This window comes from Atractosteus spatula, chromosome 18 (assembly GCF_055471065.1).
Source record: "Atractosteus spatula isolate fAtrSpa1 chromosome 18, fAtrSpa1.hap1, whole genome shotgun sequence".
Taxonomy (NCBI): Eukaryota; Metazoa; Chordata; class Actinopteri; order Semionotiformes; family Lepisosteidae; genus Atractosteus; species Atractosteus spatula.
In genome coordinates, this window is record NC_142723.1 from 19108748 (window position 1) to 19136313 (window position 27566).

Below are 27566 nucleotides of genomic sequence, written 5' to 3' on the forward strand. Positions count from 1 at the left end.
GATAAAGAAAGAAGAAAACACAATGAGGTCGAATTTATCAGCAGCGTGAGCCGATAATAACGATAAGCCGAGTTCACTAATAACGCAGTGCTTGACGAGCAGAGAGCGGAACCACACCGAGCTCAGCGACAGACCGGTACTTGTATTTGTATTGTATTCTTTGTTCTTGTTAATGCTTACTTTAAAAAATGTAAAAAAAACAATTCAAAAGTGACGCGTTGTTCTGACTTCCGGCTGCTTCCGCGTAGATCCGGCGTCCCACATTGACCCCAGCGCCGTGATCTTTTCATAAAACGTTTTCATAAACTTTTTTTCATAATTTCTCCTTAAGCTTCTGGAGAAGAGTATAGAGTGTCGGCATAGGAAAACCCGGAGTGGATCAGCCTTCCACTGGATCCGGACTGTCGGCAGCAGAAAACCCGGAGTGGATCAGCCTTCCACTGGATGCGGACTGACGGCAGCAGAAAACCCGGAGTGGATCAGCCTTCCACTGGATCCGGACTGACGGCAGCAGAAAACATGGAGTGGATCAGCCTTCCACTGGATCCGGACTGTCGGCAGCAGAAAACCCGCAGTGGATCAGCCTTCCACTGGATCCGGACTGTCGGCATAGGAAAACCCGCAGTGGATCAGCCTTCCACTGGATCCGGACTGTCGGCATAGGAAAACCCGCAGTGGATCAGCCTTCCACTGGATCCGGACTGTCGGCAGCAGAAAACCCGGAGTGGATCAGCCTTCCACTGGATCCGGACTGACGGCAGCAGAAAACCCGGAGTGGATCAGCCTTCCACTGGATCCGGACTGTCGGCATAGGAAAACCCGGAGTGGATCAGCCTTCCACTGGATCCGGACTGACGGCAGTCATGCTCTGACTTTCAGGTTCGGCAGTGGAATGGATTCCAGGGCAAACTCGTTCTTGTTTGATTATCCGTGTGAAATCTCGCCTAATATAACAGGTAGGCTCACGCACTGAAATGATCGTTACTATCTCTTCATTACGATCTCATTTTCGAAGCCTTTTCTTTCCTTGGTAGAAGTAAGGCGCTTCCAAATGGAAAGAAGTCACATCTGAAACACATGAGGGCACGTCTCCAAACTATTTCTAAATGTCCCAACATGAAAGCTGTGGGTACCTCATCTTTATCGGCCTGTATAATGTACCCCGGTGATCTGTAATGTACTCTGTAATGATTGTAATGAATAGCATTTTTACTATTGCAATATAAATGTTAAAGAAGAGAAAACACAATTAGGTCGAATTAATCAACAACGTGAGGTGACTCGCCAGTAAAGTAACTCTCCAGCGACGTCTGGAGTTCAATAACTCTCTGCCCTGCAATGCGGTTTTCCAGGAGTCCGCAGTGCTTGACGAGCAGAGAGCGGAACCACAGCATCCTGGGCCGCGGCTCCAGACCGATCTCAGCGACGGACCGGCTGTCGCGCAAATCACGCATCAGATCCGGATCCGTCGCAGTTAAGGGACGTCATAAGAGTGGCGCACGGCGTGTCCAATCACCGCCGTTGGCTGGCAAGAGGCGGGACTTCCTCTTACTTTGGGTGAGTGACACCGCTCCTAGCCAGTCACCGCGGACTTCCGTGTTCTTCCACGGAAATACCGCCCTCGCCTTGAGTGACTCGGCTCTGAACCATTCAGCGCCGAGATTTCGGCAGGAGGCGGGACGGATACGGCTCTCGTCCAATCACAATTTCAATTCCGGGACTTTACTGAATTACGGCGGGCGGTGACACTTCCGAGAAATGTCCACTGGGTGGCGACAGAGATACACGAGTCCACGGAGGTGAGTCTCAAAGCGCTATCGGAAAGACTTGTTCTGCGGGAAAAGGAATCTTTGGTGCATTTCTTTGTTAGGTGTAGGTTTGTTGAGCTGTTTTGGACGGATTTACAGAGTTTTGTTTGCAGGCAGTTAAAGGTGTTTGTTAGATTGAAGGATTTTGACATTTTATTGTACTGTTTAGTAGAAAAGTTGGAAAAAGAGCATTTATTTATAGTCAATTTATTAATCATTCTTGGTAAATTTCACATCCATAAATCCAAATAATACTCCCCTTTTTAGTTCTTTTGAGGTGGAGCTGAAACACTATTTAAATTCTATTAAAAATGTGAGAAATAATAAAGCACGGAAAACATATGATATGTGTAAAAAATACAATTTAATCATATAACTTACTTATTACCTCTGGCGGTTAACTGTGTATTTTTCTGTTTGTGTTTCTTCTCTTGTACCTAATTTGATCCTCTGATTGTATTTCTCTTTGTAAATTCTTTACACGTTTAATAAAAAAATCTTAAAAAAATACAAAAGACGCGAGTCGATGACGTCAAAATGTTGTCGCCCACAGGGCTTGTAGGTAATGTAGTCTCTAGTTCACCGGGCTGCCCTGCCCACGTGTTTCGCTGATTTGATTGAACGTTAGAATTAATTATATTCATACAATTTCAGCGTATTTATCGTGTCTTGTATTTCTATGTCTCTCTTATGTGTTCCCTTGTGTGTATGTTTTCTTGTATTTCACGTGTCTGCAGCGCTGGTTTATCGACCCGGCACATAAAGCAAACCCACTGTCCTCGTGTTTCTTAGCTCCCGTCTTGTTTGCAAACTTTTCTCCGGTGTTTATTTTACTTTGTCAATAAAACGTGGTTGCCGTGGCAACGGGGCTGTAAACGTTGTTGCGATCTGACCTCCAGGAGGTAAACAGCCGGCTTTTTTAATCTAATCGGCGAGTCTCCGGTCGCGTCATGATCTGCATGTGGAGGTGAAAAGGTGAGAGACCGCGGCGCAGTGGGTGGCAGTGCTGGGACCCTGGGCCTGTTTCTCTCTGTGAGCAACAGGAGGTGTGTGCGTGACAGCTCCTCAGCTGCAGCAGGAGTCCAGGTGTGCACAGATTTCTTGTTGGGTTTCGTTGTTTGAAGTTTCTGTTTGTATGGAGGAAGCAGTTGTGCCATCGCGTGGTCCGAGTTATAGCACGGGACGAGAGCTTCCGAGGAGCGCCTGCCTCCTGCCCGATTCGACGTCTAAAATCATCGCAGAACCAGAGGAGCCGAACAGGAATGCACGTCTCTTCCGGTGAGGAGCCTCTGACACAGCCCCAAGTACTGGGTGTGCAGAAAGAATCCTATTCTACAGTTTCGGTGTGAAATGGCCTCCAGTTCTCGTAACATGATGGGTTTCTCTGGACTGCAGTCCCAGTGCACTCCGCTTTGGATATGCGGTGGTGTTTTCTACAATGGAAAACCCTTTGTTTGTACAGAATGGAGATGGCAGTCTGCATGTTTTAATAATCTAATGTGATCATGTACTACAGCTTAAACACTGAGCCAGGTGACGTTTGGTTCTAAAAGATTTCTATATCATTTCAGCGGCGCCTTGTCTGCGGCAGCCCGGCAGCTCCTCCTCCCCTCCAGCTGAGACTCTTCCCTCTCCAGAGGTGGGTTAGTGTTCTCAGCTCATCTTCTCTCACACAGCTGCGGGGCAGAAGCACTACTTCCACTGGGCAGAGAGCAGACGGGCAGTGGGAAGGGCAGCCCTGTGTTTGGGGATCAGGGCTGTCCCTGCTGAGGGATGCTTTCCGAGCCAAAGCAACTGGCTGGGTTATGAACTTTATGGTGTGATCCAAATAAGACATAAAAAGACAGAGAATGCGAAAGAAATAGTATTGCATGCATCTAATCAAAATAGTCTCTTTCAGACCAAAAAAAGATTGAACAAAAACTTAGTTGCAACTCACACTGCACTACACTTTCTTCGAGGCTGACATTACCGATAGTTTGTGCCGTCTTCCTTTCAGTCTGCAGGGTGTGCATCTTTTTCCTCAGCTTCCTGCACGAGGAATCGGTTTCTCCTGCCCTGGTTTCACTCCTTTATATCTCACAATCTTCTGCAGCTCCCGGAGGCTGACATTTTTGCTGTTTCTGAAAAATCGCTGACTGGCTCATCAGCACAATTGCTGATTCAAAATCCTTTACTCACATGTTGCTTTAGCCTCTGTATCACAGAGATGTGTGCTTTTCTGGGTTGGATAGATCGATAGTGCTCAATGCGTGGTCTTTTAACTCCGGCTGGGTACGAGCACCTCACTCTCCACACGGCTTTCCGAGGCTCTGTCATCATGTGTGAGGATATTGTGTAGCTCGTGAAACAGTTCCCCCATTTGAGCCCTGGATTTACGGGGTACTTGAATACCTGAATCTTGCCGTCAGTCCTGATCACCTTGTTTTTGTTCTGCAAGGACAAGGCACCTCCCCAGCACTGAACACAAACCGATACTGGCGGGTTGATTGTGTTGTGGAAAAATGGGCTGTGGTGTGAGTTTGTGTCTGTGTGCCCTGTGGGGGTGAGGTATCCCCTGCAGCGCGAACAAACACGCAGACTCCACGCAGACAGCATCCCCGGAATCAAACCCAGGGCCCCGGTGCTATGAGGCAGCGATGCTAACCACTGTGCCGCGGTGTTGCCCCCTTTGAAAATGTCTGACTTCTGTTTAATTTGAGGTCACAAGCTTATAAATGGTCTCACAACGTTTGTCTCGTCTCAGGTTTCTCTGACCAGTCCCAAGGACCTGTAGTCACTGACAGCTTCTGCAGTCTGACGGTTCATTTCAGTAGGCTGGAGGGATGGCGCAATTATCCTCAAATCGGTGAGTATTGTTTTGCTCTTGTAACATGAACCATCAAAGAGAAGTCAACAGACCATTCCGTGAAACTGTTCAGAATGGCCCGTGGTGATTTTCTGGGTCCTTTAGTAAGCTGACCAGGACTGTGTCATCGACACCTTTTTTTGTGAGAAGTCAGTCTATGTGTTTGCTCTTGTAATCATTCGTGAACAAAGTGTGTAAGAGAGAGAGAGGATTCAGCCCTCAAACTGCAGGAGAGAAATGCTTCATTTCTAAGATGGAAATATAATCGGAAAGTATAATTAGCCATTTGTGTATATCATGTCAAAAAATGTGTTTTATATATAAAAAGAATTCAGTAGAGACATTTGCTTAATAAGGCAGTAGAATAAATGTTGTTGTGATGTTGGTGTGATGGTGCTCTCCAAAAAACTGATACAAATGGACAGAGAGACAAAGTGAGAAAGAAAATGTATAAATAACAGACATATATGCAGAATACAATACAGTGCTATAAAGTACAGTACCCTAGAGTGAAGATGGAAATCATTCATTCTAGTGCAGAAGAAGTGAATCTGCTCTCAGTGGTTTTCCTGTACAAGTGGAAAACGTTGTGAATTCTACATAATTCACAGGAAACAAAATAAACAACTCATTCACTCACCTGCTGTCCGTGGGCGTCTCTGCTCAAATTTGATTTTTTTTCAAGAGCACCGTGACCCAGAGCTCAGTAATCATTTCGCTACTGAAGATCATTCAGTTTTTAATGCTTTTCATTTTAACATCCTACTTGTTAATATTTCCTCTTAGATGAGAATATTCTCTTCGGCGTGTCTTTATAACTCTTCTCTTATTGCTCCTCTTGTCAGTAATCCGGTGTGAAAGCTCTCTCTGTCGGAATCAATGTCTTACCTCTCCGTCTTGTGTTTCAGGTCTCCTCTGGCTGCTGACCCTGCCGTCAGGACAGAACACATCCCGCACTGACCAGACTGCTGGGCTTACTGTACGTGACAATAAAGAGCTTGAGCAACACGTCTAATGTGATCTCTGTACGCTTCCCGGGGAGCAGAGATGATAAGGTCTGTGTCCGTTCCCGAGTCTTTGCTAGAGGCCTGTTTAGTCCGTCACTGAAATGATTTTAGATGCCTGTGAGTCGTGCCCACTGAAAAGTGAAATAGTGCAGCACAATGAGACTTCAAGCAAAGATCTCATTAGCCCCTTCTGTGAATCGGTGTCTCGCAAGAGATCTTCCATCTCTTTGAAAGTTTCACAGCTTCGACCTCTAGATTAGAAATGACACCAATTGCACATGGGTCCAGCAACGTTCTATATAGTGCACATCACCATCGGGATGAAAAGCAAAAATCCCCAGTGGGAGTCCAGTCTTTCCCTGCTACGCAAATTGCTTTCCGTTAGGTGAGGTCGCAAGTTCTTATTGGAGAATGTTGTACAGTTTCTTAATGCAATAGGGCGAGTAAGACTGAAGTGCCCCCCGTGTTGGCCGATCAGTGGAACGAAACTGAAAAAAGCTCCTTGAAACTGTGATTCGTACACTTATACACTGGCTCAGCTTGGTGCTCACCTGCTGTCCGTGGGTGTCTCTGCTGAAATTTGATTTTTTTTCAGGAGCACTGTGACCCAGAGCTCAATAATCATTTAGCTACTGAAGATCATTCAGTTTTTAATGCTTTTCATTTTAACATCCTACTTGTTAGTATTTCCTCTTGGATGAGAATACTCTGGTACTTTTCCAACATGGGTCTTAATTGAGTGAGCTTTATTACAATAATTGAACAATACTATCACCTCCACATAACGCTCATAGATTTTTCAAGGGGAGCTACGTTTCTTACATGTATCCTTTTGTAAGTTGATTCACAAAGCTTTCACTGCCTCCACTCCAATGAATCACTTTGTTTAGCAAGTGATCACGTGTAACAGTTTAATTTCTTCCTGCAAGTAATGCCTTTTCCTTTTTCATCCCATTCAAGTCTCCGTCCTAGTTAGTCATTTTGATGTAGAACGACAGTGGTCCCGTTGAAAGGTTCAAGGTTTCACTGCGTTTGAGAGTGCAGATAAAGAAGATAATAGGAGAGGAAACTGGAAAAGCCGTGACTCTGTCATTCAATTCAATTCAATTTATTTTCATATAGCGCCTTTCACAACAAGGTTGCCCCAAGGCGCTTAACAATGCAAGTAAATATACATTTTGTGAATACAGAACTGAAGACAATGGAGGAAAGGAACCAAAGACTCCTCAGTAAGGAGAATAAAATCCTCTAGGGGTCAAAGGTCAACTGGCTGCCCAACCCCTTTGGGCATGCTAACATTAGATCATTAAAAAAAATAAAATAAATGAATGCGGGTATTAATCCATCCATCCATCACGTCGTCTGTATGTCAGTACCCCATGCAGGTCTCTGCAGACCAGCAGAATCCTCCTAAACGATAGCTGTATCCACGATGCCCCTCTGGGATCCATGGCACTGATGCAGCATTCAAGTCACATGGTGCCCAGCCCATGACAGACAGGCCTCTGAAACCATGCTGTGTACAGTATTTCTCCTCTGCAGCATCCCTGCGAGGCAGGAGAGGTGCCTGACCTCTGAGAGCCTTGTAAGTAAGTAGAAGGATTTTGAAGTCCGCCCTGTACCTGATAGGAAGCCAATGAAGAGAGATAAGTATGGGGGTTATGTGGTCATACTTTCTGCTCCAAGTAACAATTCTAGCTGCTGCATTCTGTAAGTATTCAAACTCTTTGCTGTGACAAATCTAACATACTTTAGGCAGACAAAATGACCTTAAAAAGCCACGTGATTTTTGAGTAGTCTGTCTGTGTGTAGTAACAGTGGTTCACATTATTTCAGAACGTATACTCCCGTCTCTGTAACTTTCCTCAGTCAGCTAGTGAACATTCTGTATTTACACCACGAATGCGCTACCTTGTCTTGCGCGCGGTCACGCTGGCCGACCACAAGCACGGGCAGGAGCAGGGAAGACGAGGCCGCTCTGTAGTGCCCCTGTGGCTCTCCAGCAGAGGGGAGCACTTTGCTCACCAGCCCCGAGCCGAAGGACCCGGTAATAAAGCTGAAAATCTGGCCAGTCCCCCAGTCTCCCTGGGGCGCTGAAGAGTATTTCATCTGATGCTGAGGTTCCTGTAACTCAACACAAAATTGAACACGGCGAGTTATGAGTTTGTGAAGAAGTGACAGCGGTACAATGTCAACCAGGAGGTTAAACTGCAGGAAAGAATGAATTGAATCTCTGATATTCAAGCACGCAGTGTGACGTCCACTGTCTATTCAAATCTACTCTGCAAGTCTTACAATACTTTTTCATATACCGTCTCCTGGTTATTGTTTTGTGAGGGCTTGAACTGTTTCTCAGTAGAAATAAGACCGATAACTCACTGCTCCAGGATGCACACTATCGTCGATGAAACCTGTGGTGTAAGCAAGCGAAAAGAGACGGATCCTTCTAAAACACAGAGGCCATCAGGAGGGCAGAAACACTCTGCAACAGGTAGGAGCTGTGGAGCCGTGATTCCCCCGAGCCAGAGACCTCGTCCTTCCTCGACAGCGAACTGAGCTCCAGCGACTGGAGCAGCTACCTGCCGTCGTGGGACCTCCTGCAGATTGGGAATGGGTAAGGCAATTCGACACGAGCCCATTCCTCTTCCCACTGCTTACACTCCTACAACAAATAGTTTCAGGGTGTTCAAGTACAGGATAAAGAGATTACAGGTGTTCCCAATTGGCTGAGGATACAACTGTCTCTCTGAGAAAGCGCACAGAGGTGGACAAAGCAATTAAGTGTGTTTACAAGTCATTTCCTCTGTATCTGGTCTTTCTTTACATATCAGAAAAGTGAATTGGTGGCTGTTGGAAAGTGTCTGCTCCACATGTAATAACCATGTAAAAGATGCGATTACATTTCTTGGTATTAAGATTTTCAAAAATGTGATTTGTGATTTGATGTTCTCTACCTTAGTAAAATAAAAAAAAACTTTATTCATGGTTGTTATTTGTCAAACACAGACAGAAGGAGGCCTGAATGCTTCAGGTTGTAGAGCATCTAGTATTGATACCGATAGAGAATTATTTACAAAATTGAGCAGTGTAGGTGGTGTATGTTTCCCCTAATTTAATCTTTCAGGAAGTAGAGGGCATAGAGTTTTACTTGAATGTCATTTGGATGCTAGGACCCCCCCCAAACTTGCCAGCTTCCATGAAGTTCTCACGTGGTCTCTTACGGATAAACATACCCCCCATAGATGCACCATCTAGAATACAGAGAAATAACTTTGAGACATAAACCCGTGCTTTGAAAACTGGGTTTAAAATAGTATAATTGGGGTCAAGAAATTAACTGATGTGGATGACGAAATGTAGAATTAAGCAGATTTTGTGATTAGATATAATGTTTGTGTTAAGTCTGATAACAATACCTCGTAACCAAGGCTACCCCTAGAGAGGTAGCGATGCTTTTAAGAAACTATGGAAGAATTTACAACCTTTATTAGACTACAAGGAAACAGATTTAGTTTCACTTGTACTAATAGATATTTAAGATCCCTCTTGCAATCTCACAATATCTTGTCAAACTATTTTGGAGCACCTCTTTGGGGAAACTAAATAACTGGAAAAAAACATGACTACTGTCAAACAAATATTGTATGAAGGTTAAGGTTAAGGTGGCATCATTACACAATTGTACATTGAATTGACCCGGTAAAGATACATAGTGTGCATAGATTTAAAAGTAATATAGATGATAACTGTCTTTTTCGAAGCAGCCCAGAAACCTTATGTTTGTTTTTGTTTTGTCCTGTTTTTAAAACACTCTGAACTGATCGGCACAATTGTGTAAAGAAGGTTTCTAATTCTGACATTTATCGGTGAGAAATAGATGTTATTTTACTGCTCAATACTGCTGAACCGAATATAAAATATAATTTATCATTGACTTAATCATTATACTTGCTCGTTATTATATGTATAAATAGCCTAAAGATAAGAACTAATCGAACATTTAATAATTAGACCGAATGTCGTAAAAGCAGATTGTACTTCTCGCCTAATTTATGTGGTCGAGCAACACCACAATCGCCATACAATACGTCCGTTCTCATGCTCTGACTTTCAGGTTCGGCAGTGGAATGGAGTCCAGGGCAAACTCGTTCTTGTTTGATTATCCGTGTGAAATCTCGCCCAATATAACAGGTAAGCTCATGCACTGAAATTATGCGCTTCCAAATTGAAGCGACTCGCATTTGAATAATTCAAAATACACACGAGGGAACGTCTCCAAACCATGTCTAAATATCACAACATGAAAGCTGTGCGTCCCTTATCTTTATTTGCCTGTATAATGTACTCCGGTGATCAGTAATGTAGTCTTGCGTGCATCGTAAAGGATTTCTATTATTGCACGATAAAGAAAGAAGAAAACACAATGAGGTCGAATTTATCAGCAGCGTGAGCCGATAATAACGATAAGCCGAGTTCACTAATAACGCAGTGCTTGACGAGCAGAGAGCGGAACCACACCGAGCTCAGCGACAGACCGGTACTTGTATTTGTATTGTATTCTTTGTTCTTGTTAATGCTTACTTTAAAAAATGTAAAAAAAACAATTCAAAAGTGACGCGTTGTTCTGACTTCCGGCTGCTTCCGCGTAGATCCGGCGTCCCACATTGACCCCAGCGCCGTGATCTTTTCATAAAACGTTTTCATAAACTTTTTTTCATAATTTCTCCTTAAGCTTCTGGAGAAGAGTATAGAGTGTCGGCATAGGAAAACCCGGAGTGGATCAGCCTTCCACTGGATCCGGACTGTCGGCAGCAGAAAACCCGGAGTGGATCAGCCTTCCACTGGATGCGGACTGACGGCAGCAGAAAACCCGGAGTGGATCAGCCTTCCACTGGATCCGGACTGACGGCAGCAGAAAACATGGAGTGGATCAGCCTTCCACTGGATCCGGACTGTCGGCAGCAGAAAACCCGCAGTGGATCAGCCTTCCACTGGATCCGGACTGTCGGCATAGGAAAACCCGCAGTGGATCAGCCTTCCACTGGATCCGGACTGTCGGCATAGGAAAACCCGCAGTGGATCAGCCTTCCACTGGATCCGGACTGTCGGCAGCAGAAAACCCGGAGTGGATCAGCCTTCCACTGGATCCGGACTGACGGCAGCAGAAAACCCGGAGTGGATCAGCCTTCCACTGGATCCGGACTGTCGGCATAGGAAAACCCGGAGTGGATCAGCCTTCCACTGGATCCGGACTGACGGCAGTCATGCTCTGACTTTCAGGTTCGGCAGTGGAATGGATTCCAGGGCAAACTCGTTCTTGTTTGATTATCCGTGTGAAATCTCGCCTAATATAACAGGTAGGCTCACGCACTGAAATGATCGTTACTATCTCTTCATTACGATCTCATTTTCGAAGCCTTTTCTTTCCTTGGTAGAAGTAAGGCGCTTCCAAATGGAAAGAAGTCACATCTGAAACACATGAGGGCACGTCTCCAAACTATTTCTAAATGTCCCAACATGAAAGCTGTGGGTACCTCATCTTTATCGGCCTGTATAATGTACCCCGGTGATCTGTAATGTACTCTGTAATGATTGTAATGAATAGCATTTTTACTATTGCAATATAAATGTTAAAGAAGAGAAAACACAATTAGGTCGAATTAATCAACAACGTGAGGTGACTCGCCAGTAAAGTAACTCTCCAGCGACGTCTGGAGTTCAATAACTCTCTGCCCTGCAATGCGGTTTTCCAGGAGTCCGCAGTGCTTGACGAGCAGAGAGCGGAACCACAGCATCCTGGGCCGCGGCTCCAGACCGATCTCAGCGACGGACCGGCTGTCGCGCAAATCACGCATCAGATCCGGATCCGTCGCAGTTAAGGGACGTCATAAGAGTGGCGCACGGCGTGTCCAATCACCGCCGTTGGCTGGCAAGAGGCGGGACTTCCTCTTACTTTGGGTGAGTGACACCGCTCCTAGCCAGTCACCGCGGACTTCCGTGTTCTTCCACGGAAATACCGCCCTCGCCTTGAGTGACTCGGCTCTGAACCATTCAGCGCCGAGATTTCGGCAGGAGGCGGGACGGATACGGCTCTCGTCCAATCACAATTTCAATTCCGGGACTTTACTGAATTACGGCGGGCGGTGACACTTCCGAGAAATGTCCACTGGGTGGCGACAGAGATACACGAGTCCACGGAGGTGAGTCTCAAAGCGCTATCGGAAAGACTTGTTCTGCGGGAAAAGGAATCTTTGGTGCATTTCTTTGTTAGGTGTAGGTTTGTTGAGCTGTTTTGGACGGATTTACAGAGTTTTGTTTGCAGGCAGTTAAAGGTGTTTGTTAGATTGAAGGATTTTGACATTTTATTGTACTGTTTAGTAGAAAAGTTGGAAAAAGAGCATTTATTTATAGTCAATTTATTAATCATTCTTGGTAAATTTCACATCCATAAATCCAAATAATACTCCCCTTTTTAGTTCTTTTGAGGTGGAGCTGAAACACTATTTAAATTCTATTAAAAATGTGAGAAATAATAAAGCACGGAAAACATATGATATGTGTAAAAAATACAATTTAATCATATAACTTACTTATTACCTCTGGCGGTTAACTGTGTATTTTTCTGTTTGTGTTTCTTCTCTTGTACCTAATTTGATCCTCTGATTGTATTTCTCTTTGTAAATTCTTTACACGTTTAATAAAAAAATCTTAAAAAAATACAAAAGACGCGAGTCGATGACGTCAAAATGTTGTCGCCCACAGGGCTTGTGGGTAATGTAGTCTCTAGTTCACCGGGCTGCCCTGCCCACGTGTTTCGCTGATTTGATTGAACGTTAGAATTAATTATATTCATACAATTTCAGCGTATTTATCGTGTCTTGTATTTCTATGTCTCTCTTATGTGTTCCCTTGTGTGTATGTTTTCTTGTATTTCACGTGTCTGCAGCGCTGGTTTATCGACCCGGCACATAAAGCAAACCCACTGTCCTCGTGTTTCTTAGCTCCCGTCTTGTTTGCAAACTTTTCTCCGGTGTTTATTTTACTTTGTCAATAAAACGTGGTTGCCGTGGCAACGGAGCTGTAAACGTTGTTGCGATCTGACCTCCAGGAGGTAAACAGCCGGCTTTTTTAATCTAATCGGCGAGTCTCCGGTCGCGTCATGATCTGCATGTGGAGGTGAAAAGGTGAGAGACCGCGGCGCAGTGGGTGGCAGTGCTGGGACCCTGGGCCTGTTTCTCTCTGTGAGCAACAGGAGGTGTGTGCGTGACAGCTCCTCAGCTGCAGCAGGAGTCCAGGTGTGCACAGATTTCTTGTTGGGTTTCGTTGTTTGAAGTTTCTGTTTGTATGGAGGAAGCAGTTGTGCCATCGCGTGGTCCGAGTTATAGCACGGGACGAGAGCTTCCGAGGAGCGCCTGCCTCCTGCCCGATTCGACGTCTAAAATCATCGCAGAACCAGAGGAGCCGAACAGGAATGCACGTCTCTTCCGGTGAGGAGCCTCTGACACAGCCCCAAGTACTGGGTGTGCAGAAAGAATCCTATTCTACAGTTTCGGTGTGAAATGGCCTCCAGTTCTCGTAACATGATGGGTTTCTCTGGACTGCAGTCCCAGTGCACTCCGCTTTGGATATGCGGTGGTGTTTTCTACAATGGAAAACCCTTTGTTTGTACAGAATGGAGATGGCAGTCTGCATGTTTTAATAATCTAATGTGATCATGTACTACAGCTTAAACACTGAGCCAGGTGACGTTTGGTTCTAAAAGATTTCTATATCATTTCAGCGGCGCCTTGTCTGCGGCAGCCCGGCAGCTCCTCCTCCCCTCCAGCTGAGACTCTTCCCTCTCCAGAGGTGGGTTAGTGTTCTCAGCTCATCTTCTCTCACACAGCTGCGGGGCAGAAGCACTACTTCCACTGGGCAGAGAGCAGACGGGCAGTGGGAAGGGCAGCCCTGTGTTTGGGGATCAGGGCTGTCCCTGCTGAGGGATGCTTTCCGAGCCAAAGCAACTGGCTGGGTTATGAACTTTATGGTGTGATCCAAATAAGACATAAAAATACAGAGAATGAGAAAGAAATAGTATTGCATGCATCTAATCAAAATAGTCTCTTTCAGACCAAAAAAATATTGAACAAAAACTTAGTTGCAACTCACACTGCACTACACTTTCTTCGAGGCTGACATTACCGATAGTTTGTGCCGTCTTCCTTTCAGTCTGCAGGGTGTGCATCTTTCTCCTCAGCTTCCTGCACGAGGAATCGGTTTCTCCTGCCCTGGTTTCACTCCTTTATATCTCACAATCTTCTGCAGCTCCCGGAGGCTGACATTTTTGCTGTTTCTGAAAAATCGCTGACTGGCTCATCAGCACAATTGCTGATTCAAAATCCTTTACTCACATGTTGCTTTAGCCTCTGTATCACAGAGATGTGTGCTTTTCTGGGTTGGATAGATCGATAGTGCTCAATGCGTGGTCTTTTAACTCCGGCTGGGTACGAGCACCTCACTCTCCACACGGCTTTCCGAGGCTCTGTCATCATGTGTGAGGATATTGTGTAGCTCGTGAAACAGTTCCCCCATTTGAGCCCTGGATTTACGGGGTACTTGAATACCTGAATCTTGCCGTCAGTCCTGATCACCTTGTTTTTGTTCTGCAAGGACAAGGCACCTCCCCAGCACTGAACACAAACCGATACTGGCGGGTTGATTGTGTTGTGGAAAAATGGGCTGTGGTGTGAGTTTGTGTCTGTGTGCCCTGTGGGGGTGAGGTATCCCCTGCAGCGCGAACAAACACGCAGACTCCACGCAGACAGCATCCCCGGAATCAAACCCAGGGCCCCGGTGCTATGAGGCAGCGATGCTAACCACTGTGCCGCGGTGTTGCCCCCTTTGAAAATGTCTGACTTCTGTTTAATTTGAGGTCACAAGCTTATAAATGGTCTCACAACGTTTGTCTCGTCTCAGGTTTCTCTGACCAGTCCCAAGGACCTGTAGTCACTGACAGCTTCTGCAGTCTGACGGTTCATTTCAGTAGGCTGGAGGGATGGCGCAATTATCCTCAAATCGGTGAGTATTGTTTTGCTCTTGTAACATGAACCATCAAAGAGAAGTCAACAGACCATTCCGTGAAACTGTTCAGAATGGCCCGTGGTGATTTTCTGGGTCCTTTAGTAAGCTGACCAGGACTGTGTCATCGACACCTTTTTTTGTGAGAAGTCAGTCTATGTGTTTGCTCTTGTAATCATTCGTGAACAAAGTGTGTAAGAGAGAGAGAGGATTCAGCCCTCAAACTGCAGGAGAGAAATGCTTCATTTCTAAGATGGAAATATAATCGGAAAGTATAATTAGCCATTTGTGTATATCATGTCAAAAAATGTGTTTTATATATAAAAAGAATTCAGTAGAGACATTTGCTTAATAAGGCAGTAGAATAAATGTTGTTGTGATGTTGGTGTGATGGTGCTCTCCAAAAAACTGATACAAATGGACAGAGAGACAAAGTGAGAAAGAAAATGTATAAATAACAGACATATATGCAGAATACAATACAGTGCTATAAAGTACAGTACCCTAGAGTGAAGATGGAAATCATTCATTCTAGTGCAGAAGAAGTGAATCTGCTCTCAGTGGTTTTCCTGTACAAGTGGAAAACGTTGTGAATTCTACATAATTCACAGGAAACAAAATAAACAACTCATTCACTCACCTGCTGTCCGTGGGCGTCTCTGCTCAAATTTGATTTTTTTTCAAGAGCACCGTGACCCAGAGCTCAGTAATCATTTCGCTACTGAAGATCATTCAGTTTTTAATGCTTTTCATTTTAACATCCTACTTGTTAATATTTCCTCTTAGATGAGAATATTCTCTTCGGCGTGTCTTTATAACTCTTCTCTTATTGCTCCTCTTGTCAGTAATCCGGTGTGAAAGCTCTCTCTGTCGGAATCAATGTCTTACCTCTCCGTCTTGTGTTTCAGGTCTCCTCTGGCTGCTGACCCTGCCGTCAGGACAGAACACATCCCGCACTGACCAGACTGCTGGGCTTACTGTACGTGACAATAAAGAGCTTGAGCAACACGTCTAATGTGATCTCTGTACGCTTCCCGGGGAGCAGAGATGATAAGGTCTGTGTCCGTTCCCGAGTCTTTGCTAGAGGCCTGTTTAGTCCGTCACTGAAATGATTTTAGATGCCTGTGAGTCGTGCCCACTGAAAAGTGAAATAGTGCAGCACAATGAGACTTCAAGCAAAGATCTCATTAGCCCCTTCTGTGAATCGGTGTCTCGCAAGAGATCTTCCATCTCTTTGAAAGTTTCACAGCTTCGACCTCTAGATTAGAAATGACACCAATTGCACATGGGTCCAGCAACGTTCTATATAGTGCACATCACCATCGGGATGAAAAGCAAAAATCCCCAGTGGGAGTCCAGTCTTTCCCTGCTACGCAAATTGCTTTTCGTTAGGTGAGGTCGCAAGTTCTTATTGGAGAATGTTGTACAGTTTCTTAATGCAATAGGGCGAGTAAGACTGAAGTGCCCCCCGTGTTGGCCGATCAGTGGAACGAAACTGAAAAAAGCTCCTTGAAACTGTGATTCGTACACTTATACACTGGCTCAGCTTGGTGCTCACCTGCTGTCCGTGGGTGTCTCTGCTGAAATTTGATTTTTTTTCAGGAGCACTGTGACCCAGAGCTCAATAATCATTTAGCTACTGAAGATCATTCAGTTTTTAATGCTTTTCATTTTAACATCCTACTTGTTAGTATTTCCTCTTAGATGAGAATACTCTGGTACTTTTCCAACATGGGTCTTAATTGAGTGAGCTTTATTACAATAATTGAACAATACTATCACCTCCACATAACGCTCATAGATTTTTCAAGGGGAGCTACGTTTCTTACATGTATCCTTTTGTAAGTTGATTCACAAAGCTTTCACTGCCTCCACTCCAATGAATCACTTTGTTTAGCAAGTGATCACGTGTAACAGTTTAATTTCTTCCTGCAAGTAATGCCTTTTCCTTTTTCATCCCATTCAAGTCTCCGTCCTAGTTAGTCATTTTGATGTAGAACGACAGTGGTCCCGTTGAAAGGTTCAAGGTTTCACTGCGTTTGAGAGTGCAGATAAAGAAGATAATAGGAGAGGAAACTGGAAAAGCCGTGACTCTGTCATTCAATTCAATTCAATTTATTTTCATATAGCGCCTTTCACAACAAGGTTGCCCCAAGGCGCTTAACAATGCAAGTAAATATACATTTTGTGAATACAGAACTGAAGACAATGGAGGAAAGGAACCAAAGACTCCTCAGTAAGGAGAATAAAATCCTCTAGGGGTCAAAGGTCAACTGGCTGCCCAACCCCTTTGGGCATGCTAACATTAGATCATTAAAAAAAATAAAATAAATGAATGCGGGTATTAATCCATCCATCCATCACGTCGTCTGTATGTCAGTACCCCATGCAGGTCTCTGCAGACCAGCAGAATCCTCCTAAACGATAGCTGTATCCACGATGCCCCTCTGGGATCCATGGCACTGATGCAGCATTCAAGTCACATGGTGCCCAGCCCATGACAGACAGGCCTCTGAAACCATGCTGTGTACAGTATTTCTCCTCTGCAGCATCCCTGCGAGGCAGGAGAGGTGCCTGACCTCTGAGAGCCTTGTAAGTAAGTAGAAGGATTTTGAAGTCCGCCCTGTACCTGATAGGAAGCCAATGAAGAGAGATAAGTATGGGGGTTATGTGGTCATACTTTCTGCTCCAAGTAACAATTCTAGCTGCTGCATTCTGTAAGTATTCAAACTCTTTGCTGTGACAAATCTAACATACTTTAGGCAGACAAAATGACCTTAAAAAGCCACGTGATTTTTGAGTAGTCTGTCTGTGTGTAGTAACAGTGGTTCACATTATTTCAGAACGTATACTCCCGTCTCTGTAACTTTCCTCAGTCAGCTAGTGAACATTCTGTATTTACACCACGAATGCGCTACCTTGTCTTGCGCGCGGTCACGCTGGCCGACCACAAGCACGGGCAGGAGCAGGGAAGACGAGGCCGCTCTGTAGTGCCCCTGTGGCTCTCCAGCAGAGGGGAGCACTTTGCTCACCAGCCCCGAGCCGAAGGACCCGGTAATAAAGCTGAAAATCTGGCCAGTCCCCCAGTCTCCCTGGGGCGCTGAAGAGTATTTCATCTGATGCTGAGGTTCCTGTAACTCAACACAAAATTGAACACGGCGAGTTATGAGTTTGTGAAGAAGTGACAGCGGTACAATGTCAACCAGGAGGTTAAACTGCAGGAAAGAATGAATTGAATCTCTGATATTCAGGCACGCAGTGTGACGTCCACTGTCTATTCAAATCTACTCTGCAAGTCTTACAATACTTTTTCATATACCGTCTCCTGGTTATTGTTTTGTGAGGGCTTGAACTGTTTCTCAGTAGAAATAAGACCGATAACTCACTGCTCCAGGATGCACACTATCGTCGATGAAACCTGTGGTGTAAGCAAGCGAAAAGAGACAGATCCTTCTAAAACACAGAGGCCATCAGGAGGGCAGAAACACTCTGCAACAGGTAGGAGCTGTGGAGCCGTGATTCCCCCGAGCCAGAGACCTCGTCCTTCCTCGACAGCGAACTGAGCTCCAGCGACTGGAGCAGCTACCTGCCGTCGTGGGACCTCCTGCAGATTGGGAATGGGTAAGGCAATTCGACACGAGCCCATTCCTCTTCCCACTGCTTACACTCCTACAACAAATAGTTTCAGGGTGTTCAAGTACAGGATAAAGAGATTACAGGTGTTCCCAATTGGCTGAGGATACAACTGTCTCTCTGAGAAAGCGCACAGAGGTGGACAAAGCAATTAAGTGTGTTTACAAGTCATTTCCTCTGTATCTGGTCTTTCTTTACATATCAGAAAAGTGAATTGGTGGCTGTTGGAAAGTGTCTGCTCCACATGTAATAACCATGTAAAAGATGCGATTACATTTCTTGGTATTAAGATTTTCAAAAATGTGATTTGTGATTTGATGTTCTCTACCTTAGTAAAATAAAAAAAAACTTTATTCATGGTTGTTATTTGTCAAACACAGACAGAAGGAGGCCTGAATGCTTCAGGTTGTAGAGCATCTAGTATTGATACCGATAGAGAATTATTTACAAAATTGAGCAGTGTAGGTGGTGTATGTTTCCCCTAATTTAATCTTTCAGGAAGTAGAGGGCATAGAGTTTTACTTGAATGTCATTTGGATGCTAGGACCCCCCCCAAACTTGCCAGCTTCCATGAAGTTCTCACGTGGTCTCTTACGGATAAACATACCCCCCATAGATGCACCATCTAGAATACAGAGAAATAACTTTGAGACATAAACCCGTGCTTTGAAAACTGGGTTTAAAATAGTATAATTGGGGTCAAGAAATTAACTGATGTGGATGACGAAATGTAGAATTAAGCAGATTTTGTGATTAGATATAATGTTTGTGTTAAGTCTGATAACAATACCTCGTAACCAAGGCTACCCCTAGAGAGGTAGCGATGCTTTTAAGAAACTATGGAAGAATTTACAACCTTTATTAGACTACAAGGAAACAGATTTAGTTTCACTTGTACTAATAGATATTTAAGATCCCTCTTGCAATCTCACAATATCTTGTCAAACTATTTTGGAGCACCTCTTTGGGGAAACTAAATAACTGGAAAAAAACATGACTACTGTCAAACAAATATTGTATGAAGGTTAAGGTTAAGGTGGCATCATTACACAATTGTACATTGAATTGACCCGGTAAAGATACATAGTGTGCATAGATTTAAAAGTAATATAGATGATAACTGTCTTTTTCGAAGCAGCCCAGAAACCTTATGTTTGTTTTTGTTTTGTCCTGTTTTTAAAACACTCTGAACTGATCGGCACAATTGTGTAAAGAAGGTTTCTAATTCTGACATTTATCGGTGAGAAATAGATGTTATTTTACTGCTCAATACTGCTGAACCGAATATAAAATATAATTTATCATTGACTTAATCATTATACTTGCTCGTTATTATATGTATAAATAGCCTAAAGATAAGAACTAATCGAACATTTAATAATTAGACCGAATGTCGTAAAAGCAGATTGTACTTCTCGCCTAATTTATGTGGTCGAGCAACACCACAATCGCCATACAATACGTCCGTTCTCATGCTCTGACTTTCAGGTTCGGCAGTGGAATGGAGTCCAGGGCAAACTCGTTCTTGTTTGATTATCCGTGTGAAATCTCGCCCAATATAACAGGTAAGCTCATGCACTGAAATTATGCGCTTCCAAATTGAAGCGACTCGCATTTGAATAATTCAAAATACACACGAGGGAACGTCTCCAAACCATGTCTAAATATCACAACATGAAAGCTGTGCGTCCCTTATCTTTATTTGCCTGTATAATGTACTCCGGTGATCAGTAATGTAGTCTTGCGTGCATCGTAAAGGATTTCTATTATTGCACGATAAAGAAAGAAGAAAACACAATGAGGTCGAATTTATCAGCAGCGTGAGCCGATAATAACGATAAGCCGAGTTCACTAATAACGCAGTGCTTGACGAGCAGAGAGCGGAACCACACCGAGCTCAGCGACAGACCGGTACTTGTATTTGTATTGTATTCTTTGTTCTTGTTAATGCTTACTTTAAAAAATGTAAAAAAAACAATTCAAAAGTGACGCGTTGTTCTGACTTCCGGCTGCTTCCGCGTAGATCCGGCGTCCCACATTGACCCCAGCGCCGTGATCTTTTCATAAAACGTTTTCATAAACTTTTTTTCATAATTTCTCCTTAAGCTTCTGGAGAAGAGTATAGAGTGTCGGCATAGGAAAACCCGGAGTGGATCAGCCTTCCACTGGATCCGGACTGTCGGCAGCAGAAAACCCGGAGTGGATCAGCCTTCCACTGGATGCGGACTGACGGCAGCAGAAAACCCGGAGTGGATCAGCCTTCCACTGGATCCGGACTGACGGCAGCAGAAAACCCGCAGTGGATCAGCCTTCCACTGGATCCGGACTGTCGGCAGCAGAAAACCCGCAGTGGATCAGCCTTCCACTGGATCCGGACTGTCGGCATAGGAAAACCCGCAGTGGATCAGCCTTCCACTGGATCCGGACTGTCGGCATAGGAAAACCCGCAGTGGATCAGCCTTCCACTGGATCCGGACTGTCGGCAGCAGAAAACCCGCAGTGGATCAGCCTTCCACTGGATCCGGACTGTCGGCAGCAGAAAACCCGGAGTGGATCAGCCTTCCACTGGATCCGGACTGTCGGCATAGGAAAACCCGGAGTGGATCAGCCTTCCACTGGATCCGGACTGACGGCAGTCATGCTCTGACTTTCAGGTTCGGCAGTGGAATGGATTCCAGGGCAAACTCGTTCTTGTTTGATTATCCGTGTGAAATCTCGCCTAATATAACAGGTAGGCTCACGCACTGAAATGATCGTTACTATCTCTTCATTACGATCTCATTTTCGAAGCCTTTTCTTTCCTTGGTAGAAGTAAGGCGCTTCCAAATGGAAAGAAGTCACATCTGAAACACATGAGGGCACGTCTCCAAACTATTTCTAAATGTCCCAACATGAAAGCTGTGCGTACCTTATCTTTATCGGCCTGTATAATGTACCCCGGTGATCTGTAATGTACTCTGTAATGATTGTAATGAATAGCATTTTTACTATTGCAATATAAATGTTAAAGAAGAGAAAACACAATAAGGTCGAATTAATCAACAACGTGAGGTGACTCGCCAGTAAAGTAACTCTCCAGCGACGTCTGGAGTTCAATAACTCTCTGCCCTGCAATGCGGTTTTCCAGGAGTCCGCAGTGCTTGACGAGCAGAGAGCGGAACCACAGCATCCTGGGCCGCGGCTCCAGACCGATCTCAGCGACGGACCGGCTGTCGCGCAAATCACGCATCAGATCCGGATCCGTCGCAGTTAAGGGACGTCATAAGAGTGGCGCACGGCGTGTCCAATCACCGCCGTTGGCTGGCAAGAGGCGGGACTTCCTCTTACTTTGGGTGAGTGACACCGCTCCTAGCCAGTCACCGCGGACTTCCGTGTTCTTCCACGGAAATACCGCCCTCGCCTTGAGTGACTCGGCTCTGAACCATTCAGCGCCGAGATTTCGGCAGGAGGCGGGACGGATACGGCTCTCGTCCAATCACAATTTCAATTCCGGGACTTTACTGAATTACGGCGGGCGGTGACACTTCCGAGAAATGTCCACTGGGTGGCGACAGAGATACACGAGTCCACGGAGGTGAGTCTCAAAGCGCTATCGGAAAGACTTGTTCTGCGGGAAAAGGAATCTTTGGTGCATTTCTTTGTTAGGTGTAGGTTTGTTGAGCTGTTTTGGACGGATTTACAGAGTTTTGTTTGCAGGCAGTTAAAGGTGTTTGTTAGATTGAAGGATTTTGACATTTTATTGTACTGTTTAGTAGAAAAGTTGGAAAAAGAGCATTTATTTATAGTCAATTTATTAATCATTCTTGGTAAATTTCACATCCATAAATCCAAATAATACTCCCCTTTTTAGTTCTTTTGAGGTGGAGCTGAAACACTATTTAAATTCTATTAAAAATGTGAGAAATAATAAAGCACGGAAAACATATGATATGTGTAAAAAATACAATTTAATCATATAACTTACTTATTACCTCTGGCGGTTAACTGTGTATTTTTCTGTTTGTGTTTCTTCTCTTGTACCTAATTTGATCCTCTGATTGTATTTCTCTTTGTAAATTCTTTACACGTTTAATAAAAAAATCTTAAAAAAATACAAAAGACGCGAGTCGATGACGTCAAAATGTTGTCGCCCACAGGGCTTGTGGGTAATGTAGTCTCTAGTTCACCGGGCTGCCCTGCCCACGTGTTTCGCTGATTTGATTGAACGTTAGAATTAATTATATTCATACAATTTCAGCGTATTTATCGTGTCTTGTATTTCTATGTCTCTCTTATGTGTTCCCTTGTGTGTATGTTTTCTTGTATTTCACGTGTCTGCAGCGCTGGTTTATCGACCCGGCACATAAAGCAAACCCACTGTCCTCGTGTTTCTTAGCTCCCGTCTTGTTTGCAAACTTTTCTCCGGTGTTTATTTTACTTTGTCAATAAAACGTGGTTGCCGTGGCAACGGAGCTGTAAACGTTGTTGCGATCTGACCTCCAGGAGGTAAACAGCCGGCTTTTTTAATCTAATCGGCGAGTCTCCGGTCGCGTCATGATCTGCATGTGGAGGTGAAAAGGTGAGAGACCGCGGCGCAGTGGGTGGCAGTGCTGGGACCCTGGGCCTGTTTCTCTCTGTGAGCAACAGGAGGTGTGTGCGTGACAGCTCCTCAGCTGCAGCAGGAGTCCAAGTGTGCACAGATTTCTTGTTGGGTTTTGTTGTTTGAAGTTTCTGTTTGTATGGAGGAAGCAGTTGTGCCATCGCGTGGTCCGAGTTATAGCACGGGACGAGAGCTTCCGAGGAGCGCCTGCCTCCTGCCCGATTCGACGTCTAAAATCATCGCAGAACCAGAGGAGCCGAACAGGAATGCACGTCTCTTCCGGTGAGGAGCCTCTGACACAGCCCCAAGTACTGGGTGTGCAGAAAGAATCCTATTCTACAGTTTCGGTGTGAAATGGCCTCCAGTTCTCGTAACATGATGGGTTTCTCTGGACTGCAGTCCCAGTGCACTCCGCTTTGGATATGCGGTGGTGTTTTCTACAATGGAAAACCCTTTGTTTGTACAGAATGGAGATGGCAGTCTGCATGTTTTAATAATCTAATGTGATCATGTACTACAGCTTAAACACTGAGCCAGGTGACGTTTGATTCTAAAAGATTTCTATATCATTTCAGCGGCGCCTTGTCTGCGGCAGCCCGGCAGCTCCTCCTCCCCTCCAGCTGAGACTCTTCCCTCTCCAGAGGTGGGTTAGTGTTCTCAGCTCATCTTCTCTCACACAGCTGCGGGGCAGAAGCACTACTTCCACTGGGCAGAGAGCAGACGGGCAGTGGGAAGGGCAGCCCTGTGTTTGGGGATCAGGGCTGTCCCTGCTGAGGGATGCTTTCCGAGCCAAAGCAACTGGCTGGGTTATGAACTTTATGGTGTGATCCAAATAAGACATAAAAAGACAGAGAATGCGAAAGAAATAGTATTGCATGCATCTAATCAAAATAGTCTCTTTCAGACCAAAAAAAGATTGAACAAAAACTTAGTTGCAACTCACACTGCACTACACTTTCTTCGAGGCTGACATTACCGATAGTTTGTGCCGTCTTCCTTTCAGTCTGCAGGGTGTGCATCTTTTTCCTCAGCTTCCTGCACGAGGAATCGGTTTCTCCTGCCCTGGTTTCACTCCTTTATATCTCACAATCTTCTGCAGCTCCCGGAGGCTGACATTTTTGCTGTTTCTGAAAAATCGCTGACTGGCTCATCAGCACAATTGCTGATTCAAAATCCTTTACTCACATGTTGCTTTAGCCTCTGTATCACAGAGATGTGTGCTTTTCTGGGTTGGATAGATCGATAGTGCTCAATGCGTGGTCTTTTAACTCCGGCTGGGTACGAGCACCTCACTCTCCACACGGCTTTCCGAGGCTCTGTCATCATGTGTGAGGATATTGTGTAGCTCGTGAAACAGTTCCCCCATTTGAGCCCTGGATTTACTGGGTACTTGAATACCTGAATCTTGCCGTCAGTCCTGATCACCTTGTTTTTGTTCTGCAAGGACAAGGCACCTCCCCAGCACTGAACACAAACCGATACTGGCGGGTTGATTGTGTTGTGGAAAAACGGGCTGTGGTGTGAGTTTGTGTCTGTGTGCCCTGTGGGGGTGAGGTATCCCCTGCAGCGCGAACAAACACGCAGACTCCACGCAGACAGCATCCCCGGAATCAAACCCAGGGCCCCGGTGCTATGAGGCAGCGATGCTAACCACTGTGCCGCGGTGTTGCCCCCTTTGAAAATGTCTGACTTCTGTTTAATTTGAGGTCACAAGCTTATAAATGGTCTCACAACGTTTGTCTCGTCTCAGGTTTCTCTGACCAGTCCCAAGGACCTGTAGTCACTGACAGCTTCTGCAGTCTGACGGTTCATTTCAGTAGGCTGGAGGGATGGCGCAATTATCCTCAAATCGGTGAGTATTGTTTTGCTCTTGTAACATGAACCATCAAAGAGAAGTCAACAGACCATTCCGTGAAACTGTTCAGAATGGCCCGTGGTGATTTTCTGGGTCCTTTAGTAAGCTGACCAGGACTGTGTCATCGACACCTTTTTTTGTGAGAAGTCAGTCTATGTGTTTGCTCTTGTAATCATTCGTGAACAAAGTGTGTAAGAGAGAGAGAGGATTCAGCCCTCAAACTGCAGGAGAGAAATGCTTCATTTCTAAGATGGAAATATAATCGGAAAGTATAATTAGCCATTTGTGTATATCATGTCAAAAAATGTGTTTTATATATAAAAAGAATTCAGTAGAGACATTTGCTTAATAAGGCAGTAGAATAAATGTTGGTGTGATGTTGGTGTGATGGTGCTCTCCAAAAAACTGATACAAATGGACAGAGAGACAAAGTGAGAAAGAAAATGTATAAATAACAGACATATATGCAGAATACAATACAGTGCTATAAAGTACAGTACCCTAGAGTGAAGATGGAAATCATTCATTCTAGTGCAGAAGAAGTGAATCTGCTCTCAGTGGTTTTCCTGTACAAGTGGAAAACGTTGTGAATTCTACATAATTCACAGGAAACAAAATAAACAACTCATTCACTCACCTGCTGTCCGTGGGCGTCTCTGCTCAAATTTGATTTTTTTTCAAGAGCACCGTGACCCAGAGCTCAGTAATCATTTCGCTACTGAAGATCATTCAGTTTTTAATGCTTTTCATTTTAACATCCTACTTGTTAATATTTCCTCTTAGATGAGAATATTCTCTTCGGCGTGTCTTTATAACTCTTCTCTTATTGCTCCTCTTGTCAGTAATCCGGTGTGAAAGCTCTCTCTGTCGGAATCAATGTCTTACCTCTCCGTCTTGTGTTTCAGGTCTCCTCTGGCTGCTGACCCTGCCGTCAGGACAGAACACATCCCGCACTGACCAGACTGCTGGGCTTACTGTACGTGACAATAAAGAGCTTGAGCAACACGTCTAATGTGATCTCTGTACGCTTCCCGGGGAGCAGAGATGATAAGGTCTGTGTCCGTTCCCGAGTCTTTGCTAGAGGCCTGTTTAGTCCGTCACTGAAATGATTTTAGATGCCTGTGAGTCGTGCCCACTGAAAAGTGAAATAGTGCAGCACAATGAGACTTCAAGCAAAGATCTCATTAGCCCCTTCTGTGAATCGGTGTCTCGCAAGAGATCTTCCATCTCTTTGAAAGTTTCACAGCTTCGACCTCTAGATTAGAAATGACACCAATTGCACATGGGTCCAGCAACGTTCTATATAGTGCACATCACCATCGGGATGAAAAGCAAAAATCCCCAGTGGGAGTCCAGTCTTTCCCTGCTACGCAAATTGCTTTTCGTTAGGTGAGGTCGCAAGTTCTTATTGGAGAATGTTGTACAGTTTCTTAATGCAATAGGGCGAGTAAGACTGAAGTGCCCCCCGTGTTGGCCGATCAGTGGAACGAAACTGAAAAAAGCTCCTTGAAACTGTGATTCGTACACTTATACACTGGCTCAGCTTGGTGCTCACCTGCTGTCCGTGGGTGTCTCTGCTGAAATTTGATTTTTTTTCAGGAGCACTGTGACCCAGAGCTCAATAATCATTTAGCTACTGAAGATCATTCAGTTTTTAATGCTTTTCATTTTAACATCCTACTTGTTAGTATTTCCTCTTAGATGAGAATACTCTGGTACTTTTCCAACATGGGTCTTAATTGAGTGAGCTTTATTACAATAATTGAACAATACTATCACCTCCACATAACGCTCATAGATTTTTCAAGGGGAGCTACGTTTCTTACATGTATCCTTTTGTAAGTTGATTCACAAAGCTTTCACTGCCTCCACTCCAATGAATCACTTTGTTTAGCAAGTGATCACGTGTAACAGTTTAATTTCTTCCTGCAAGTAATGCCTTTTCCTTTTTCATCCCATTCAAGTCTCCGTCCTAGTTAGTCATTTTGATGTAGAACGACAGTGGTCCCGTTGAAAGGTTCAAGGTTTCACTGCGTTTGAGAGTGCAGATAAAGAAGATAATAGGAGAGGAAACTGGAAAAGCCGTGACTCTGTCATTCAATTCAATTCAATTTATTTTCATATAGCGCCTTTCACAACAAGGTTGCCCCAAGGCGCTTAACAATGCAAGTAAATATACATTTTGTGAATACAGAACTGAAGACAATGGAGGAAAGGAACCAAAGACTCCTCAGTAAGGAGAATAAAATCCTCTAGGGGTCAAAGGTCAACTGGCTGCCCAACCCCTTTGGGCATGCTAACATTAGATCATTAAAAAAAATAAAATAAATGAATGCGGGTATTAATCCATCCATCCATCACGTCGTCTGTATGTCAGTACCCCATGCAGGTCTCTGCAGACCAGCAGAATCCTCCTAAACGATAGCTGTATCCACGATGCCCCTCTGGGATCCATGGCACTGATGCAGCATTCAAGTCACATGGTGCCCAGCCCATGACAGACAGGCCTCTGAAACCATGCTGTGTACAGTATTTCTCCTCTGCAGCATCCCTGCGAGGCAGGAGAGGTGCCTGACCTCTGAGAGCCTTGTAAGTAAGTAGAAGGATTTTGAAGTCCGCCCTGTACCTGATAGGAAGCCAATGAAGAGAGATAAGTATGGGGGTTATGTGGTCATACTTTCTGCTCCAAGTAACAATTCTAGCTGCTGCATTCTGTAAGTATTCAAACTCTTTGCTGTGACAAATCTAACATACTTTAGGCAGACAAAATGACCTTAAA

The 27566-nt window shown here is 44.6% G+C and overlaps 3 long non-coding RNA genes across 3 annotated transcripts; all 3 read left to right on the forward strand.

Moving 5' to 3' along the window:
- Window positions 1-350: 350 nt before the first annotated feature.
- LOC148818772 (uncharacterized) lies at window positions 351-2323 on the forward strand. The gene is made up of 2 exons (XR_016094393.1): window positions 351-956; window positions 1353-2323. It is a non-coding gene; the product is annotated as an uncharacterized LOC148818772 (long non-coding RNA).
- An 8072-nt stretch (window positions 2324-10395) lies between these two features.
- LOC148818773 (uncharacterized) lies at window positions 10396-12387 on the forward strand. Its single transcript, XR_016094394.1, has 2 exons — window positions 10396-11020; window positions 11417-12387. It is a non-coding gene; the product is annotated as an uncharacterized LOC148818773 (long non-coding RNA).
- An 8072-nt stretch (window positions 12388-20459) lies between these two features.
- On the forward strand, window positions 20460-22451 carry LOC148818774 (uncharacterized). Its single transcript, XR_016094395.1, has 2 exons — window positions 20460-21084; window positions 21481-22451. It is a non-coding gene; the product is annotated as an uncharacterized LOC148818774 (long non-coding RNA).
- The last annotated feature ends 5115 nt before the right edge of the window (window positions 22452-27566 follow it).